The 23241-nt window shown below is 43.4% G+C and overlaps 1 protein-coding gene across 6 annotated transcripts in view; it reads left to right on the forward strand.

Annotated features, from left to right (window-relative positions):
• DLG2 (discs large MAGUK scaffold protein 2) overlaps positions 1-23241 on the forward strand; it is a 1534662-nt gene that overhangs the window by 1357891 nt on the left and 153530 nt on the right. The gene's annotated exons all lie outside the window — the stretch shown is intronic.

Here is a 23241-nt window from a genome sequence, read left to right on the forward strand (position 1 = left end):
TGCTTGCGTCGAGAAACACGTGATGGTGTCTCCGCAGCTTCTTTACATGCATCTCCTCAGTGCAAGACATATGAAAGCCTTCCTAGAGTTTGCTAAAAAACACATGAAGGACTCCCAGACTATCAGAAATAAGATTCTCTGGTCTGCTGATATGAAGATAGAACTTTTTGGTGATAATTCTAATTGGTATGTGTGGAGAAAACCAGGCACTGCTCATCACCTGCCCAATACAATCCCAACCGTGAATCATGGTGGAGGCAGCATCATGCTATGGGGGTGTTATTCAGCTGCAGGGGACAGAACGACTGGTTGTCATTGAAGGAAACATGAATGCGGCCAAGTACAGAGATATCCTGGATGAAAACCTCTTCCAGAGTGCTCTGGACCTCAGACTTGGCCGAAGGTTCACCTTCCAACAAGACAATGACCCTAAGCACACAGCTAAAATAACAAAGGAGTGGCTTCAGAACAACTCTGTGACCATTCCTGACCGGTCCAGCCAGAGCCCTGACCTAAACCCAATAGAGCATCTCTGGAGAGACCTGAAAATGGCGTCCACCAACGTTCACCATCCAACCTGACGGAACTGGAGAGGATCTGCAAGGAAGAATGGCCGGGGATCCCCAAATACAGGAGGGGAAAGCTTGTTACATCATTCCCAAGAAGAATCATGGCTGTACTAGCTTAAAAGGTGCTTCTACTCAAGACTGTGCAAAGGGCCTGAAGACTTATGACCATGGGATATTTCAGTTTTTCTTTATGAAATTTGCAAAAATTAATACATTTGTTTTTCCCAGTCAAGATGGGGTGCAGAGTGCACATTAATGAGAAAAAATTAACTTTTTTGAATTTACCAAATGGCTGCAATGAAACAAAGAGTGAAAAATGTAAAGGGGTCTGAATACTTTCCATACCCACTGTATGTATGTAACTTTTTACTGCACAATCAACAGTGTGAGATGCATGTGTATCCAGTGCAGACAATGCTCTGTGAGCTGCATACGTCGCTACTGTATCCAGTGCAGACAATGCTCTGTGAGCTGCACATGTCTCTAGTGTATCCAGTGTAGACAATGCTCTATGATCTGCATATGTCTGTACTGTATCCAGTGTAGATAACGCTCTGTGAGCTGCATATGTCGCTACTGTATCCAGTGTAGATAATGCTCTGTGAGCTGCACATGTCACTACTGTATTCAGTGTAGATAACGCTCTGTGAGCTGCATATGTCGCTACTGTATCCAGTGTAGATAATGCTCTGTGAGCTGCATATGTCGCTACTGTATCCAGTGTAGATAACGCTCTGTGAGCTGCATATGTCGCTACTGTATCCAGTATAGATAATGCTCTGTGAGCTGCACATGTCACTACTGTATCCAGTGTAGATAACGCTCTGTGAGCTGCATATGTCGCTACTGTATCCAGTGTAGATAATGCTCTGTGAGCTGCATATGTCGCTACTGTATCCAGTGTAGATAACTCTCTGTGAGCTGCATATGTCGCTACTGTATCCAGTGTAGATAATGCTCTGTGAGCTGCACATGTCACTACTGTATCCAGTGTAGATAATGCTCTGTGAGCTGCATATGTCACTACTGTATCCAGTGTAGACAATGCTCTGTGAGCTGCACATGTCACTACTGTATCCAGTGTAGATAATGCTCTGTGAGCTGCATATGTCGCTACTGTATCCAGTGTAGATAACTCTCTGTGAGCTGCATATGTCGCTACTGTATCCAGTGTAGATAATGCTCTGTGAGCTGCACATGTCACTACTGTATCCAGTGTAGACAATGCTCTGTGAGCTGCAAACGTCTCCAGTGTATCCAGTGTAGATAATGCTCTGTGAGCTGCACACGACTCTACTGTATCCAGTATAGACAATGCTCTGTGAGCTGCACATGTCTCCAGTGTATCCAGTGTAGATAATGCTCTGTGAGCTGCACATGTCTCCAGTGTATCCAGTGTAGATAATGCTCTGTGAGCTGCACACAACTCTACTGTATCCAGTTTAGATAATGCTCTGTGAGCTGCACACAACTCTACTGTATCCAGTTTAGATAATGCTCTGTGAACTGCACACGACTCTACTGTATCCAGTGTAGATAATGCTCTGTGAGCTGCACATGTCTCCAGTGTATCCAGTGTACATAATGCTCTGTGAGCTGCACACGACTCTACTGTATCCAGTATAGACAATGCTCTGTGAGCTGCACATGTCTCCAGTGTATCCAGTGTAGATAATGCTCTGTGAGCTGCACATGTCTCCAGTGTATCCAGTGTAGATAATGCTCTGTGAGCTGCACACAACTCTACTGTATCCAGTTTAGATAATGCTCTGTGAGCTGCACACAACTCTACTGTATCCAGTTTAGATAATGCTCTGTGAGCTGCACACGACTCTACTGTATCCAGTGTAGATAATGCTCTGTGAGCTGCACATGTCTCCAGTGTATCCAGTGTAGATAATGCTCTGTGAGCTGCAAACAACTCTACTGTATCCAGTGTAGACAATGCTCTGTGAGCTGCACATGTCTCCAGTGTATCCAGTGTAGATAAAATGTTCTGTGAGCTGCACATGTCTCCAGTGTATCCAGTGTAGACAATGCTCTGTGAGCTGCACATGTCTCCAGTGTATCCAGTGTAGATAATGCTCTGTGAGCTGCAAACAACTCTACTGTATCCAGTGTAGACAATGCTCTGTGAGCTGCACACAGCTCTAGTTTGCTACAATGTATCAGTCTGTAATCACAGAGCTTGGTGCAGTGTGATACAATTGTATCTATTGCTCTGCCTCTGAATGGAAACTTGGTTGTTTGTTTTCCTTCACTGACATCAAGCAGAGATCTTGAAAGTGGTGAAAAATGTAAACTTTAAGTATGTTAGAGAGTTCTAAAATCACTTTAATTGGACTGTTTTTAGAAGAACGCTTATGTTTTTCTAATTATGGAGTATCCCTATAAATGGTCAAGTGGGCGGATCTTTCTTCTTTTCACTCCTAATTTGCATTTTGGGGGTCAGATCGGGTAATTGTACCCACTGGTCCTGCCGGCAGGTTGCTATATTCCCCGCCCATGAGCTGGATCCTTATGTTTTGCAGTTTCTTATCTTCCCGGAGTTTCTGCTATGGGAAATGTCACTTCAAGCATCAAAGTGAATGAAGATGATTGTCCTCAGGGAAGAGGCTCTAAGTGCAGCAAATTGCTATTATGAGGGTGAATTATGGCCGCCGCTCGGCTCTGACCACTTGACTCAGTCATTTACCTTAGATAATTATTTTACAGTTGCTATTTGAGACGAGACGCAATTATAAGATTTCTCAAAATGTTTCACGGAACCTCAGAATAAAGTGTGTAATCGAGATAATGCCAGATAGTCCGAGGCTTCTATAAATGTATCCAGCCGCTCAGACACTACAACTCCCAGCATGCCCCCGTCACGGTGAAACTTGCATTTAACATGTCTTGATGCTGTTTTAGTTGATTTGGATTTTGGCTGCCATAAGGCTGTGTGCACACAGTACGTTTTGTGTCTCATTTTTTTTCTGCGCAGTTTTGTAAAAAAAATTTGAAGAGTTTCTCGATGCCGTAAAGTCAATGAGATCCCTGATGTCTCGTGCACACGTCACTTGTTTGTGACCCGCAGATTTGGTGCAGATATAAAAATACAGTATGTCAATTCTATCAGCGTTTGTGCTGCAGATTTAACCTATAATAATGAGTGGGGAAAATCGGCACCAAAAACGGAGCAAAAATGCTGCAAAAACAAGCGTATATTACACTGCATTTTTCCAGCCAAGAGATGTAGAAATAGTGCAAAAATGTCTGCACCAAATATGTAGAATTCAACTTCAAAGCCTGCAGAATAGTGAGTGCAGCTCTGGAGCATAACACATGATGTAACTCAGGATCAGTAATGTAATGTATGTACACAGTGACTGCACCAGCAGAATAGTGAGTGCAGCTCTGGAGCATGACACATGATGTAACTCAGGATCAGTAATGTAATGTATGTACACAGTGACTGCACCAGCAGAATAGTGAGTGCAGCTCTGGAGTATAATACAGGATGTAACTCAGGATCAGTAATGTAATGTATGTACACAGTGACTGCACCAGCAGAATAGTGAGTGCAGCTCTGGGGTACAATACAGGAGGTAACTCAGGATCAGTAATGTAATGTATGTACACAGTGACTGCACCAGCAGAATACTGAGTGCAGCTCTGGGGAATAATACAGAATGTAACTCAGGATCAGTAATGTAATGTATGTGCACAGTGATGCACCAGCAGAATAGTGAGTGCAGCTCTGGGGAATAATACAGAATGTAACTCAGGATCAGTAATGTAATGTATGTACACAGTGACTGCACCAGCAGAATAGTGAGTGCAGCTCTGGGGAATAATACATAATGTAACTCAGGAGCAGTACAGGTTAAGCAATGTAGGTACACAGTGACTGCACCAGCAGAATAGTGAGTGCAGCTCTGGAGTATAATACAGGATGTAACTCAGGATCAGTAATGTAATGTATGTACACAGTGACTGCACCAGCAGAATACTGAGTGCAGCTCTGGAGTATAATACAGGAGGTAACTCATGAACAGTAATGTAATGTATGTACACAGTGACTGCACCAGCAGAATAGTGAGTGCAGCTCTGGGGAATAATACAGGATGTAACTCAGGATCAGTAATGTAATGTATGTACACAGTGACTGCACCAGCAGTATAGTGAGTGCAGCTCTGGGGTATAATACAGGATGTAACTCAGGATCAGTAATGTAATGTATGTACACAGTGACTGCACCAGCAGAATAGTGAGTGCAGCTCTGGGGTATAATACAGGATGTAACTCAGGATCAGTAATGTAAAGTATGTACACAGTGACTGCACCAGCAGAATAGTGAGTGCAGCTCTGGAGTATAATACAGGATGTAACTCAGGATCAGTAATGTAATGTATGTACACAGTGACTGCACCAGCAGAATAGTGAGTGCAGCTCTGGAGTATAATATAGGATGTAACTCAGGATCAGTAATGTAATGTATGTACACAGTGACTGCACCAGCAGAATACTGAGTGCAGCTCTGGAGTATAATACAGGAGGTAACTCAGGAACAGTAATGTAATGTATGTACACAGTGACTGCACCAGCAGAATAGTGAGTGCAGCTCTGGGGAATAATACAGGATGTAACTCAGGATCAGTAATGTAATGTATGTACACAGTGACTGCACCAGCAGTATAGTGAGTGCAGCTCTGGGGTATAATACAGGATGTAACTCAAGATCAGTAATGTCATGTACATACACAGTGACTGCACCAGCAGAATAGTGAGTGCAGCTCTGGGGAATAATACAGGATGTAACTCAGGAGCAGTAATGTAATGTATGTACACAGTGACTGCACCAGCAGAATAGTGAGTGCAGCTCTGGAGTATAATACAGGATGTAACTCAGGATCAGTAATGTAATGTATGTACACAGTGACTGCACCAGCAGAATACTGAGTGCAGCTCTGGAGTATAATACAGGAGGTAACTCAGGATCAGTAATGTAATGTATGTACACAGTGACTGCACCAGCAGAATAGTGAGTGCAGCTCTGGGGAATAATACAGGATGTAACTCAGGATCAGTAATGTAATGTATGTACACAGTGACTGCACCAGCAGAATAGTGAGTGCAGCTCTGGGGTATAATACAGGATGTAACTCAGGATCAGTAATGTAGTGTATGTACACAGTGACTGCACCAGCAGAATAGTGAGTGCAGCTCTGGGGTATAATACAGGATGTAACTCAGGATCAGTAATGTAATGTATGTGCACAGTGACTGCACCAGCAGAATAGTGAGTGCAGCTCTAGAGTATAATACAGGATGTAACTCAGGATCAGTAATGTAATGTATGTACACAGTGACTGCACCAGCAGAATAGTGAGTGCAGCTCCTGGGTATAATACAGGAGGTAACTCAGGATCAGTAATGTAATGTATGTACACAGTGACTGCACCAGCAGAATAGTGAGTGCAGCTCTGGGGTATAATACAGGATGTAACTCAGGAGCAGTAACGCAATGTATGTACACAGTGACTGCACCAGCAGAATAGTGAGTGCAGCTCTGGAGTATAATACAGGATGTAACTCAGGAGCAGTAATGTAATGTATGTACACAGTGACTGCACCAGCAGAATAGTGAGTGCAGCTCTGGAGTATAATACAGGATGTAACTCAGGATCAGTAATGTAATGTATGTACACAGTGACTGCACCAGCAGAATAGTGAGTGCAGCTCTGGAGTATAATAAAGAGTATAATAAAGAATGTAACTCAGGATCGGTACAGGATCAGTAATGTAATGTATATACACAGTGACTGCTCCAGCAGAATAGTGAGTGCAGGTCTGGGGTATAATACAAAGGGTAACTCAGGGTCAGTAATGTATGTACACAGTGACTGCACCAGCAGAATAATGAGTGCAGCTCTGGAGTATAATACAATAACCATTTATTGCATCATTAAGAACTTCAAAGAGAGATACAGTTGCTGTGAAGAAGTCTTCAGGGCATCCAAGAAAGTAGGACAGGTGCAAGGACCATCTCCTAAAGAGAATTCAGTTATGGGATCTGTTCATCACCAGTGCAGAGCTTGCTCAGAAATGACTGCAGGCAGGTGTCAGTGTATCTGCACGCAAGAGAGGCAAAGGCTTTTGGAGGCGGCTTGGTGACATAAAGGGCAACAAGGAAGCCACTTATCTCCAAGAAAAGCATCAAGGACAGACAGACATTCTGCAGGAAGTACAGGGACTAGGTACAGATATTTGGTCTGAAGCCCCATCAGACTGTTGAGACATGGTTAAGAATGATTGTATGGAGAAGAGGTGACGCTGCCATGAGTCTTGTAAGTAAAGCCTCCCGAGACCATTCAAGTGTGGGGGGTTCTCAACTAAGGAGGGGCTTGTCAATTCAGTTTTGCCTAATAACACGGCCTTGAGTAAGGAATGAGATCCAAACCTCCTCCAAGAGGAACTTCTCCCAGTCATCCAGGAGCAATGTGGCGATGATACTTTTTCCAGCATGGTGGAGACCATGTCACAACGCAAAAGTGTTAAGTAGCTTGGAGAGAAAAACATTGAAATTTTGGCCAGGAAACTCCCCAGATCCCAATCCAGTCGAAAACATGTAGCCAATCCTCAGAAAGCTAGAAATAAAACACAAAAATTGCGATAAACTCCAAGTACTGATGAGATAAGATCAGTTAGCATCTGACCCAGAAGATATCCAGAAGTCTGGAGAATTGGGGCAGCGCTGGGAATATTGAGGCTTTGCAGAAACTTCATTTATTTGTCAATAAAATTGTAAAACTTCTGAAATGTTAATAATTGTAGTCCAGTAACCATAGAAACGTTTGACTAAAAGATCTAAAAACACTGATGCCGCAAAATGCATGAAAATCAAAATGTGTCAGCCTTAAATCTTTTGGCCACTGACTTATAAATAGCGTTCAGTAGCAATACACAGATTAGGATCCAAGACAAGTGCAGTACAGGTGGCAAATTATAAAGATTCTCTCCATCCATCTCAGAATACATAAAGTAATGTATGGATTTTTGTCACAGATTGTGATAGATTTTTGGGGCACTGAGAACACTCATTTTGCCCTTTGTAGCTTTTGTACTGTATGTGACACCACATCTGTAGGGAGGAAGCGTCTTTCTTTTAGCAGGATTTTAGTACAGAACGTAGCACTGTTCATAAGTCATATTGTAATGTATCCACTAATATAATTATTTTACATCAGTATCACTCCAGCCCTGGCGGTAACTACATCACTGTCTTCTGAGATGTCTTATCCCTGGTAGAAACACGATGGAATATTAACTGGAAACCTATCCGGGATGATCCCATTTAGAGCATCAAACGGACTAATGACGTCGCTCTCTGATGAAGTGTGAACAGCAACCACAACCATTCTATAGTGCAGCAGCTTTACTTACCCATGAGGTGGTTGTGGCACATTTATATGGCGAGGGGTTAATATTGTTGTAGAACGGTATAATGAGCGGCACTGTCACGCCGTAAATGGCGAGAAAGAGGCAGGACGGCGTACTGGGACCTGCACCTGTCCCTACCTCTTTAATTGGGCCCTGGCTTTCCCTTATCTCGGGGGTACCTATGATTGTTAGGAGGCCCGAGCCGCCAGCGTTTCCCTGTCTCCTGTGCAGGCCCTATCAGTGGCCCCCTCTCCCCCTAAAGGAGGTGGACTGCACCAATGTAACAATACAACAAATATCAGGGTATACAGACAAAGTAACTAAAAAGTCTCAAACTCACCAAATGCTCACACAACCACAGAGGAAACACAGAGAAGGGAGGAGAAGGAAACATCTAGGAAGGAAAACAGGTTAAACATGCAACCAAAACAGCAGACACCAATCTCTGCAAATAAACCTCCAACTCCAACACTATGCTCCTTCAACCTCCAAGCCAGGCAGTAGAACTGATCACTGACAATAGCTGAAGTCAGGACTGGGTCTATATAGAGGATCTGATTACAAAATCCACTTCAGCTGAGAGGCCCAGCTCTCAGCAACTTAGCAATAAGGTTAACTCCTGCACTGCTGGCACAAAGCAGCTAGGTCAGAATACAGGTGAAGAGCTTCTGTTCACTGTGTGTGAACGAGGCCCAGAGCGCTGCGGTTCTCTGGAACCTCTCTGTCGCTGTAGCCCCGTGATAGGCACATTGCAGAACAATAGGAAATAATGTAACAATGTAATTTATTAATATGATTGTGTGAACAGCAATCTCACATTTTGTGGAGATCCTGCCCCACTTTTCTAATTTTTGCCCTCAATCGTTTTTTTCTGCTTTATTCCAGTTTCTGTAAACTTTTGGTTTTTGGAATAACTTTTAGTTTGGGCAGTTTCTGGATAATTACCGTTGTTTTCATTTACGTAAATCTGCTGTCATGCTCCACTGATACGAAACGGCATGAATCCTTGAAAAGTTGGTAAAATGTAGGGGGTTCAGAGTACAGATGGAGGAGTGCAGGGATCGGCGCGTAGGGATCGTACATGAGGTGTAGGGGTAAGGAGTCATCTGTGTGTAGGACTCAGACAGAAGGTGAAGGGGATGAAGAGGAATCTTTGTGTAGGGACCAGACAAGATGTGGATGAGTGCGGTGGGATGAATGTATCGAGGAGACAAGATATGTAGTGATGAAGAGCGATTTATGTGTAGGGCTCAGACTACTGATCGAAAAGTGCATAAGGAAATAAAGTCATGGCCGGAAGTATTGGCTCCCTTGAAATTGTTCCAGAAAATGAAGTATTTCTCCCAGAAAATTATTGCAGTTACTCGTTTTCTTATACATATGTTTATTTCATTTGTGTGTATTGAAACACAAAAAAAGTGAAAAAGGCAAATTGGACGTAATTTCACACAAATCCCTAAAAATGGGCCTGACAAAATTGTTGTCACCCTCAGCTTAATATTTAGTTGCGCACCCTTTGGAATAAATAACTACAATCAATCGTCTCCTATAACCATCCACAAGCTTCTTACACCTCTCAGCTGTAGTTTGGAGCACTCTTCTTCTTTTGTAAACTGCTCCAGGTCTCTCATATGCGAAGGTGCCTTCTCCCAACAGCAATTTTAAGATTTATCCTCAAGTGATCAATGGGATTTAGATCCGGACTCATTGCTGGACACTTCAGAACTCTCCAGCACTTTGTTTCCAACAATTTTCGTGTTGCTTCTTGAGGTTTGTTTGGGGTGATTGTCCTGCTGGAAGATCCATGACCTAGGATGTAAACCCAGCTTTTTGACACTGGGCACTTCATTGCGACCCCAAATCCTTTGGTAATCTTTACACAGTCAATGCACCCAGTGCCAGAGGCTGCAAACTAACTCCAACATATATTTGAACCTCCACCATATTTGACTGTAGGTACTGTGTTCTTTTCTTTGTAGACCTCATTCCATTTTCAGTAAATAGTAGAATGATTTGTTTTACCAAAAAGCTCTATCTTGGTCTCATCTGTCCACAAGACGCTTTCCCCGAAGTATTTTGGCTTACTCAAGTACATTTTGTCAAACTGCAGTCTAGCTCTTGTATGTCTCTGTGTCAGCAGTGGAGTCCTCATGGGTCTACCATAGTGTTTCATTTAATTCTGATGGTGTCGGATAGTTCACGCTGACACTGATACAGCCTGAGCCTGTAGGACAGCTTGAATTTCTTTGGACCTTGGTTGGGGCTGCTTATCAAACATCCGGAGTATCCTTCATTACAACCTTACAACAATTTTTCTCTGCCGGACACGTCTAGGAAGATTAGCTACAGTGGTATGGGTTGCAAACTTTTTGATTATGTTTTGCATTGTGAACAAAGGAACATCATGATACCTGGAGATGGACTTATAACCTTGAAATTGTTGATATTTTTCAACAATTTTGTTTCTCAAGTCCTCAGACAATTTTCCTCCCCTTTCTGTTCTCCATGCTTAGTGTGGCACACACAGAAACACAATGCAAAGATTGAGTCAACTTCTCTCCTTTTTATCTGGTTTCAGGTGTGATTTTCATATTGCCCGCACATGTTACTTGCCACAGGTTAGTTTGAAGGAGCATCACATGCTGGAAACAAAGTTGCTTACCCACAATTGTGCTAAGGTGCTAACAATTTTGTCCCACTCATTTTTGGGGTTGTGTAAAGTTAGGTCCAATTTTCCTTTTTTTCTTTGTTTTTGGGTTGTTTCAAAAAACACAAAGGACATAAACATCTGTATAACAAAACATGTGTAATTGCAATAATTTTTTGGGAGAAATATTTCATTTTCTGGAACAATTGCAAGGCTGCCAACACTTTCAGTCATGACTATTTGTATGAGATAAGTTATCTGCACACACAAATCTGCAAGGGTGCCCAAAGTTTTGCATTGGCCTATTTTCTTTTTTGTAATTTATATTTATATATTTTTATGCCTAAAATACAAAGGAAATGTGTCATCTTTAACTTTAGGCCTTTTAGAAATCATTTCATCTTCAACTTGCTTAACTGTTCACAATAACAGGAATTTTGACCATGGGTGCCCAGACGTTTACATGCCACTGTATGAGTGCGGAGTGATCAATGGGTAGGAAGCAGACAAGAGATGTAGGGGAGGAAGGGATCTGTGTAGAGCACAAATGTCCAAGTCTGGCCCATGGGCCAAATCTGGCTCAGAGTGAGTATATTTCGTCCGAGATGCTTAGCGGGTCACTCGCTCTAGATGCTGATACAGTTGAAAGTAATGATGGAGGAGGGAGCGTTAGTGATTGCATCATTACAATGCGCCCACTTTGCCAAGAAGTGAAGAGGATCTGAAGACACCATAAAGAGACCAGAGCAGCGGGGGAACAGGCAGAGGTGAGTATTTTTTTTTTTAATATGGGGCCTATTATACTGTATGGAGCATTATATGGGGCCATTATACTGTATGGAGCATTATGTGAGGCCATTATAGTGTATGGAGCCCATAAAAAAGTCATTACACTGGCTACCCATCCACTCAAGAATCCAGTACAAAACTACTACCCTCATCCACAAAGCACTCCATGGCTCAGCACCACCCTACATCTCCTCTCTGGTCTCAGTCTACTACCCTGCCCGTGCCTTCCGCTCCGCTAATGACCTCAGGTTAGCATCCCCAATAATCATAACCTCCCATCCAAGACTTTACACGTGCTGCACCGAATCTTTGGAATGCACTACCCAGGTTAATACGATTAATCCCCAATCCCCACAGTTTTAAGCGTGCCCTAAAAACTCATTTGTTCAGACTGGCCTACCGTCTCAATGCATTAACCTAACGATCCCTGTGTGGTCTATTAAAAAAAACAACATAATCAGGTTCCTCGCATCATGTTCTCATTCACTTTATGCAGTTAATAGCCCTCTGTGTCTGTACTGCTACATACTTAGGCAGTTAACTGGTTCATGCAGCTTTACATGAACACCCGAGCCTTACACTATGGCCGGTCCGAATAACTAAAGCAATTGTTACCATCCACCTCTCGTGTCTCCCCTTTTCCTCATAGTTTGTAAGCTTGCGAGCAGGACCCTCATTCCTCTTGGTATCTGTTTTGAACTGTGATTTCTGTTATGCTGTAATGTCTATTGTCTGTACAAGTCCCCTCTATAATTTGTAAAGCGCTGCGGAATGTGTTGGCGCTATATAAATAAAATTATTATTATTATTATTATTATTATACTGTATGAAACACTATGTATTGCCATTATACTGTATGGAGTACATTTGTTGGCCATTATATTCTATGGAGCACTATGTGGGGCCCTTATGCTGTATGGAACATTATATGGAGCCAATGTACTATATGGAAAGCAATGCAGGGCCCTGTTATATGTATGGAGGACTATGTGGGGCCATTATACAGTATGGAGCACTATGTGGGGCTATTATACTGTATGGAGCACTATGTGGGGCCATTAAAATGTATGGAGCACTATGTAGGGAGCATTATAATGTAAGGAGGACTATATGTGGTCATTATACTGTATGGATCACTATGTGGGGCCATTATACTGTATGGAGCACTCTGTGGGGCCATTATACTGTGTGGAGCATTATGTGAGGCCATTATAGTGTATGGAGCCCATTATACTGTATGAAGCACTATGTATTGCCATTATACTGTATGTAGTACATTTGAAGACCATTATCTTCTATGGAGCACTATGTGGGGGGCCCTTATACTGTATGGAGCATTATATAGGGCCGATATACTATATGGAAAGCAATGCAGGGCCCTGTTATATGTATGCAGGACTATGGGGGGCCATTATACTGTATGGAGCATGATATGGGACCATTCTACTGTATGGAGCACTGTGTGGGTCCATTATAATGTATGGAGCATGATGTAGGGAGTATTATACTGTATGGAGCACTATGTGTGGTAATTATACTGTATTGAGCACTATGTGGGGCCATTATAATGTATGGAGCACTATGCGGGGCCATTATACTGTATGGAGCACTATGTGAGGCCATAATAGTGTATGGAGCTCATTATACTGTATGGAGCACTATGTGGGTCATTATACTGTATGGATCACTACGTGGCTCCATTATATTGTATGGAGCACTAAGTGGGGTCATTGCACTGTATGAAGCACTATGTGTGATCCATTATGCTGTATGGAGCACTGTGTGGGGCCATTTTACTGTATGGAACACTATATGGGGGCATTATACTGAATGGAGCACTTTTTGTGGCCATTATATTTTATGGAGCACTATATGATGCCATTTTATTGTATAATTTATTGTATGGAGCAGTGTGTTGGGCCATTATACTGTATGAAGCACTATGTGAGGCCATTATTCTGTATGGAGCACTTTTTGTGGCCATTATACTGTATGGAACACTATGTATTGCGATTATACTGTATGGAGTACATTTGTTGGCCATTATATTCTATGGCCCTTATACTGTATGGAGCATTATATGGTGCCAATATACTGGATGGAAAGAAATGCAGGATCTTGTTATATGTATCAAGGACTATGTGGGGCCATTATACTGTATGGATCACTATGTGTGGTCATTAAACTGTATGGAACACTATGTGGGGCCATTATACTGTACGGAGCACTATGTGGGGCTATTATACTGTATGGAGCACTATGTGGTGCCATAATAGTGTATGGAACTCATTATACTGTATGGAGCACAATGTGGGGTCATTTGTTATGATCTGGTGGTTAGGAGCACCCGGTACGACCTGATAGTTAAACTCACACAGGACAAGCTCTGGGATGTGGGAGCTCTGCTGACCACAACCCCTAATCCTATCACACAACTAAAAATAGCCGTGGAGCGTTCCTGACTCTCCCTAGACGCCTCTTCACAGCCTAAGAGCTAGCTAGCCCTAGAGATAGAAAATAAAGCCTACCTTGCCTCAGAGAAATTCCCCAAAGGAAAAGGCAGCCCCCCACATATATTGACTGTGAGTAAAGATGAAAGTCACAAACGCAGAAATGAAACAGGTTTCAGCAAAGGGAGGCCAGACTTACTAAACAGACAGAGGATAGGAAAGGTATCTTTGCGGTCAGCACAAAAAACTACAAAAGACCACGCAGAGTGTGCAAAAAGACCTCCGCACCGACTAACGGTGCGGAGATGCCACTCTGCATCCCAGAGCTTCCAGCTAGCAAGACAAAATCATGATAACCAGCTGGACAAGGAAACAATGAACAAATAATAACTATCAGGAACTTAGCTTCTGCTGGAGAAGACAGGTCACCAGAAAGATCCAAGAGCGAACTGAACCAATAGAAACAGCTATTATTCTATTGGGTTATGCTCTTCTAGCTGTTTCTATCGTTTACCCTAAGAGTTGTGCAACAGTCTGGTTTTTTTTTTCCAGCTGAAGCTGTCTCACGAACTGAACCAATGCAGGAACATTGACAGCTGGAATGGAGTAACGATCTGAGTGGAGTTAAATAGAGCAGCCAACCAAAGGATAAACCACGTCACCCTTGTAAGGAACCTCAGAAGCAGCAGCTTCACTCACAGCCACCAGAGGGAGTTCATGGACAGAACTCGCCGATGTACCATTCACGACCACAGGAGGGAGTTCGACAACAGAATTCACAACAGTACCCCCCCTTGAGGAGGGGTCACCGAACCCTCACCAGAGCCCCCAGGCCGATCAGGATGAGCCAAATGAAAGGCACAAACTAGATCAGCAGCTTGAACATCAGAGGCAAAAAATTATCTTCCTGACCATAACCCTTCCATTTGACCAGGTACTGGAGTTTCCGTCTCGAAACACGAGAATCCAAAATCTTCTCCACCACATACTCCAACTCCCCCTCGACCAACACCGGGGCAGGAGGATCAACGGAGGGAACCATAGGCGCCACGTATCTCCGCAACAACGACCTATCGAACACATTATGGATGGCAAAAGAAGCTGGAAGGTCCAAACGAAATGACACAGGATTAAGAACTTCAGAAATCTTATATGGCCCAATGAAACGAGGCTTAAACTTAGGAGAGGAAACCTTCATAGGAACATGACGAGATGACAACCAAACCAAATCCCCAACACGAAGTCGGGGACCAACACAGCGCCGGCGGTTAGCGAAACGTTGAGCCTTCTCCTGGGACAATGTCAAATTGTCCACCACATGAGTCCAAATCTGATGCAACCTGTCCACCACCGTATCCACACCAGGACAGTCCGAAGGCTCAACCTGCCCTGAAGAGAAACGAGGATGGAAACCAGAATTACAGAAAAAAGGAGAAACTAAAGTAGCCGAGCTGGCCCGATTATTAAGGGCGAACTCAGCCAAAGGCAAGAAGGACACCCAATCATCCTGATCAGCAGCAACAAAGCATCTCAGATATGTTTCCAAAGTCTGATTAGTTCGTTCGGTTTGGCCATTAGTCTGAGGATGGAAAGCCGAAGAAAAAGACAAATCAATGCCCATCTTAGCACAAAAGGACCGCCAAACCCTCGAAACAAACTGGGAACCTCTGTCCGAGACGATGTTCTCTGGAATGCCATGCAAGCGAACCACATGCTGGAAAAACAATGGCACCAAATCAGAGGAGGAAGGCAATTTAGACAAGGGTACCAAATGGACCATCTTAGAGAAGCGATCACAAACCACCCAAATGACCGACATCCTTTGAGAAACAGGGAGATCAGAAATAAAATCCATGGAAATATGCGTCCAGGGCCTCTTCGGGACCGGCAAGGGCAAAAGCAACCCACTGGCACGAGAACAGCAGGGCTTAGCCCGAGCACAAGTCCCACAGGACTGCACAAAAGAACGCACATTCCGTGACAAAGAAGGCCACCAAAAGGATCTAGTGACCAAATCTCTGGTACCAAAGATTCCAGGATGACCAGCCAACACCGAACAATGAACCTCAGAGATAACTCTACTAGTCCATCTATCAGGGACAAACAGTTTCTCCGCTGGACAACGGTCATGTATATCAGCCTGAAACTTCTGCAGCACGCGCCGCAATTCAGGGGAGATGGCAGACAAAATTACCCCCTCTTTAAGAATACCCGCCGGCTCCGGAACACCCGGAGAGTCAGGCACAAAACTCCTTGACAGGGCATCAGCCTTCACATTCTTAGATCCCGGAAGGTATGAAACCACAAAATCAAAACGGGAGAAAAGGAGCGACCATCGAGCCTGTCTAGGATTCAACCGTTTGGCAGACTCGAGATAAGTCAAATTCTTGTGATCCATCAAGACCACCACGCGATGTTTAGCTCCTTCAAGCCAATGTCGCCACTCCTCGAATGCCCACTTCATGGCCAACAACTCTCGATTGCCAACATCATAATTGCGCTCAGCAGGCGAGAATTTTCTAGAAAAGAAGGCACATGGTTTCATCACCGAGCCATCAGAACTTCTTTGCGACAAAACAGCCCCTGCTCCAATCTCAGAAGCATCAACCTCGACCTGAAACGGGAGCGAAACATCTGGCTGGCACAACACAGGGGCAGAAGAAAAACGACGCTTCAACTCCTGAAAAGCCTCTACAGCCGCAGAGGACCAATTGACCACATCATCACCTTTCTTGGTCAAATCAGTCAACGGTTTAGCAATACTAGAAAAATTAGCGATGAAGCGACGGTAAAAATTAGCAAGGCCCAGGAACTTCTGCAGGCTCTTCACAGATGTCGGCTGAGTCCAATCATAAATGGCCTGAACTTTAACAGGGTCCATCTCGATAGTAGAAGGGGAAAAAACGAAACCCAAAAATGAAACCTTCTGAACTCCAAAGAGACACTTTGACCCCTTCACAAGCAAGGAATTCGCATGAAGGACCTGGAACACCATTCTGACCTGCTTCACATGAGACTCCCAATCATCCAAAAAGACCAAAATGTCATCCAAATATACAATCATGAATCTATCCAGGTACTCTCGGAAGATGTCATGCATAAAGGACTGAAACACAGATGGAGCATTAGAAAGCCCGAATGGCATAACCAGGTACTCAAAATGGCCCTCGGGCGTATTAAATGCTGTTTTCCATTCATCACCCTGTTTAATTCGCACAAGATTATACGCCCCTCGAAGATCAATTTTGGTGAACCAACTAGCCCCCTTAATCCGAGCAAACAAATCAGACAGCAGCGGCAAAGGATACTGAAATTTGACTGTGATCTTATTAAGAAGGCGGTAATAAATACAAGGTCTCAAAGAGCCATCCTTCTTGGCCACAAAAAAGAACCCTGCTCCCAATGGTGACGACGACGGGCGAATATGACCCTTCTCCAAGGATTCCTTTATATAACTCCGCATAGCGGCGTGCTCTGGCACAGATAAATTAAACAGACGGCCCTTAGGAAACTTACTACCAGGAATCAAATTAATAGCACAATCGCAATCCCTATGAGGAGGTAGGGCACCGGATTTGGGCTCTTCAAATACATCCCGGTAATCTGATAAAAACTCAGGGACTTCAGAAGGAGTGGAAGGCGAAATTGACAACAATGGAACATCACCATGTACCCCCTGACAACCCCAGCCGGACACAGACATAGATTTCCAATCCAACACTGGATTATGGACCTGTAGCCATGGCAACCCCAAAACGACCACATCATGCAGGTTATGCAACACCAAAAAGCGAATATCCTCCTGATGTGCAGGAGCCATGCACATGGTCAATTGAGTCCAGTACTGAGGCTTATTCTTGGCCAAAGGCGTAGCATCAATTCCTCTCAATGGAATAGGATACTGCAAGGGCTCCAAGAAAAAACCACAGCGCCTGGCAAACTACAAGTCCATCAAATTCAGGGCAGCGCCTGAATCCACAAATGCCATAACAGAATAGGACGACAGAGAGCAAATCAGAGTAACGGACAAAAGAAATTTCGACTGTACCGTACCAATGGTGGCAGACCTAGCGAACCGCTTAGTGCGCTTAGGACAATCGGAGATAGCATGAGTGGATTCACCACAGTAAAAACACAGCCAATTCCGACGTCTGTGTTCTTGCCGTTCAGCTCTGGTCAAAGTCCTATCACACTGCATAGGCTCAGGCCTATGCTCAGAGAATACCGCCAGATGGTGCACAGCTTTGCGCTCACGCAAGCGCCGATCGATCTGAATGGCCAAAGACATAGACTCATTCAGACCAGCAGGCGTGGGAAATCCCACCATGACATCCTTAAGGGCTTCAGAAAGACCCTTTCTGAAAATTGCCGCCAGGGCACACTCATTCCACTGAGTAAGCACAGACCACTTTCTAAACTTCTGACAGTACACCTCCGCTTCATCCTGACCCTGACACAAAGCCAGCAAGATTTTCTCTGCCTGATCCACTGAATTTGGTTAATCATAAAGCAATCCAAGCGCAAGAAAAATACGCATCAACATCACGCAATGCAGGATCTCCTGGCGCAAGGGAAAATGCCCAGTCTTGAGGGTCACCACGCAATAAAGAAATAATGATTTTTACTTGTTGAACGGGGTCACCAGAGGAGCGGGGTTTCAAAGCTAGAAATAGTTTACAATTATTTTTGAAATTCAAGAACTTAGATCTATCCCCAGAAAATAAATCAGGAATAGGAATTCTAGGCTCTAACATAGGATTCTGAACCACAAAATCTTTAATGTTTTGTACCCTTGCAGTGAGATGATCCACACAAGAGGACAGACCTTGAATGTCCATATCTACACCTGTGTCCTGAACCACCCAAAGGTTTAGGGGAAAAGAAAGACAAAACACAGTGCAAAGAAAAAAAAATGGTCTCAGAACTTCTCTTATCCCTCTATTGAGACGCATTAATACTTTTGGCCAGCTGTATTGTTATGACCTGGTGGTTAGGAGCACCCGGTACGACCTGGTAGTTAAACTCACACAGGACAAGCTCTGGGATGTGGGAGCTCTGCTGACCGCAGGCCCTAATCCTATCACAACAACTAAAAATAGCCGTGGAGCGTTCCTGACTCTCCCTAGACGCCTCTTCACAGCCTAAGAGCTAACTAGCCCTAGAGATAGAAAATAAAGCCTACCTTGCCTCAGAGAAATTCCCCAAAGGAAAAGGCAGCCCCCCACATATATTGACTATGAGTAAAGATGAAAGTCACAAACGCAGAAATGAAACAGGTTTCAGCAAAGGGAGGCCAGACTTACTAAACAGACAGAGGATAGGAAAGGTATCTTTGCAGTCAGCACAAAAAACTACAAAAGACCACGCAGAGTGTGCAAAAAGACCTCCGCACCGACTAACGGTGCGGAGATGCCACTCTGCATCCCAGAGCTTCCAGCTAGCAGGACAAAATCATGATAACCAGCTGGACAAGGAAACAATGAACAAATAATAACCATCAGGAACTTAGCTTCTGCTGGAGAAGACAGGTCACCAGAAAGATCCAAGAGCGAACTGAACCAATGCAGGAACATTGACAGCTGGCATGGAGTAACGATCTGAGTGGAGTTAAATAGAGCAGCCAACCAAAGGATAAACCACGTCACCTGTGTAAGGAACCTCAGAAGCAGCAGCTTCACTCACAGCCACCAGAGGGAGTCCATGGACAGAACTCGCCGAAGTACCATTCACGACCACAGGAGGGAGTTCGACAACAGAATTCACAACAGTCATTATACTGTAGGAAGCACTTTGTGTGGTCCATTATGCTGTATGGAGCATTGTGTGGGGGCCATTATACTATATGGAGCACTATGTGGGGCCATTTTACTGTGTGGAGCACTATTTGAGGCCATTATACTGTATGGAACATTTTTTGTGGCCATTATACTGTATGGAGCACTATGTACTGCCATTATACTGAAAGGAGCACTTTTTGTGGCCATTATATTTTATGGAGCACTATGGGAGGCCAATATACTGTATGGAGCAGTATGTTGGGCCATTATACTGTATTAAGCACTATGTGAGGTCATAGTTAGTAAGGCCGAAAAAAGACATTTGTCCATCCAGTTCAGCCTATATTCCATCATAATAAATACCCAGATCTACGTCCTTCTACAGAACCTAATAATTGTATGATACAATATTGTTCTGCTCCAGGAAGACATCCAGGCCTCTCTTGAACCCCTCGACTGTGTTCGCCATCACCACCTCCTCAGGCAAGCAATTCCAGATTCTCACTGCCCTAACAGTAAAGAATCCTCTTCTATGTTGGTGGAAAAACCTTCTCTCCTCCAGACGCAAAGAATGCCCCCTTGTGCCCGTCACCTTCCTTGGTATAAACAGATCCTCAGCGAGATATTTGTATTGTCCCCTTATATACTTATACATGGTTATTAGATCGCCCCTCAGTCGTCTTTTTTCTAGACTAAATAATCCTAATTTCGCTAATCTATCTGGGTATTGTAGTTCTCCCATCCCCTTTATTAATTTTGTTGCCCTCCTTTGTACTCTCTCTAGTTCCATTATATCCTTCCTGAGCACCGGTGCCCAAAACTGGACACAGTACTCCATGTGCGGTCTAACTAGGGATTTGTACAGAGGCAGTATAATGCTCTCATCATGTGTATCCAGACCTCTTTTAATGCACCCCATGATCCTGTTTGCCTTGGCAGCTGCTGCCTGGCACTGGCTGCTCCAGGTAAGTTTATCATTAACTAGGATCCCCAAGTCCTTCTCCCTGTCAGATTTACCCAGTGGTTTCCCGTTCAGTGTGTAATGGTGATATTGATTCCCTCTTCCCATGTGTATAACCTTACATTTATCATTGTTAAACCTCATCTGCCACCTTTCAGCCCAAGTTTCCAACTTATCCAGATCCATCTGTAGCAGAATACTATCTTCTCTTGTATTAACTGCTTTACATAGTTTTGTATCATCTGCAAATATCGATATTTTACTGTGTAAACCTTCTACCAGATCATTAATGAATATGTTGAAGAGAACAGGTCCCAATACTGACCCCTGCGGTACCCCACTGGTCACAGCGACCCAGTTAGAGACTATACCATTTATAACCACCCTCTGCTTTCTATCACTAAGCCAGTTACTAACCCATTTACACACATTTTCCCCCAGACCAAGCATTCTCATTTTGTGTACCAACCTCTTGTGCGGCACGGTATCAAACGCTTTGGAAAAATCGAGATATACCACGTCCAATGACTCACCGTGGTCCAGTCTATAGCTTACCTCTTCATAAAAACTGATTAGATTGGTTTGACAGGAGTGATTTCTCATAAACCCATGCTGATATGGAGTTAAACAGTTATTCTCATTGAGATAATCCAGAATAACATCCCTCAGAAACCCTTCAAATATTTTACCAACAATAGAGGTTAGACTTACTGGCCTATAATTTCCAGGTTCACTTTTAGAGCCCTTTTTGAATATTGGCACCACATTTGCTATGCGCCAGTCCTGCGGAACAGACCCTGTCGCTATAGAGTCACTAAAAATAAGAAATAATGGTTTATCTATTACATTACTTAGTTCTCTTAGTACTCGTGGGTGTATGCCATCCGGACCCGGAGATTTATCTATTTTAATCTTATTTAGCCGGTTTCGCACCTCTTCTTGGGTTAGATTGGTGACCCTTAATATAGGGTTTTCATTGTTTCTTGGGATTTCACCTAGCATTTCATTTTCCACCGTGAATACCGTGGAGAAGAAGGTGTTTAATATGTTAGCTTTTTCCTCGTCATCTACAACCATTCTTTCCTCACTATTTTTTAAGGGGCCTACATTTTCAGTTTTTATTCTTTTACTATTGATATAGTTGAAGAACAGTTTGGGATTAGTTTTACTCTCCTTAGCAATGTGCTTCTCTGTTTCCTTTTTGGCAGCTTTAATTAGTTTTTTAGATAAAGTATTTTTCTCCCTATAGTTTTTTAGAGCTTCAATGGTGCCATCCTGCTTTAGTAGTGCAAATGCTTTCTTTTTACTGTTAATTGCCTGTCTTACTTCTTTGTTTAGCCACATTGGGTTTTTCCTATTTCTAGTCCTTTTATTCCCACAAGGTATAAATCGCTTACACTGCCTATTTAGGATGTTCTTAAACATTTCCCATTTATTATCTGTATTCTCATTTCTGAGGATATTGTCCCAGTCTACCAGATTAAGGGCATCTCTAAGCTGTTCAAACTTTGCCTTCCTAAAGTTCAATGTTTTTGTGACTCCCTGACAAGTCCCCCTAGTGAAAGACAGGTGAAACTGTACAATATTGTGGTCGCTATTTCCTAGATGCCCAACCACCTGCAGATTTGTTATTCTGTCAGGTCTATTAGATAGTATTAGGTCTAAAAGTGCTGCTCCTCTGGTTGGATTCTGCACCAATTGTGAAAGATAATTTTTCTTGGTTATTAGCAGAAACCTGTTGCCTTTATGGGTTTCACAGGTTTCTGTTTCCCAGTTAATATCCGGGTAGTTAAAGTCCCCCATAACCAGGACCTCATTATGGGTTGCAGCTTCATCTATCTGCTTTAGAAGTAGACTTTCCATGGTTTCTGTTATATTTGGGGGTTTGTAACAGACCCCAATGAGAATTTTGTTACCATTTTTCCCTCCATGAATTTCGACCCATATGGACTCGACATCCTCATTCCCTTCGCTAATATCCTCCCTTAAAGTGGACTTTAGACAAGACTTTACATAGAGACAAACCCCTCCTCCTCTCCGATTTTTACGATCCTTTCTAAACAGACTGTAACCCTGTAAGTTAACTGCCCAGTCATAGCTTTCATCTAACCATGTCTCGGTTATTCCCACTATGTCAAAGTTACCTGTAGATATTTCTGCTTCTAGTTCTTCCATCTTGTTTGTCAGGCTTCTGGCGTTTGCGAGCATGCAGTTTAGAGGATTTTCTTTTGTTCCAATCTCCTCACTGGGGATTGTTTTAGAAATGTTCTTACCTCCCTTCTGAGTATGTTTTCCTGGGTCGTCTTTGTTCGAGTCTAATGTTTTTCTTCCCGTCCCCTCTTCTTCTAGTTTAACGCCCTCCTGATGAGTGTAGCGAGTCTTCTGGCGAATGTGTGTTTCCCAGGTTTGTTGAGGTGTAGTCCGTCTCTGGCGAGGAGTCCATCATACCAGTAATTCACACCGTGGTCCAGGAATCCAAATCCTTGTTGTCTGCACCATCGTCTTAGCCAGTTGTTTGCATCAAGGATCCTGTTCCATCTCCTGGTGCCATGCCCGTCTACTGGAAGGATAGAAGAAAAAACTACCTGTGCATCCAGTTCCTTTACTTTCTTCCCCAACTCTTCAA

Source organism: Ranitomeya imitator, chromosome 3 (assembly GCF_032444005.1).
Source record: "Ranitomeya imitator isolate aRanImi1 chromosome 3, aRanImi1.pri, whole genome shotgun sequence".
NCBI classification, from domain to species: Eukaryota; Metazoa; Chordata; class Amphibia; order Anura; family Dendrobatidae; genus Ranitomeya; species Ranitomeya imitator.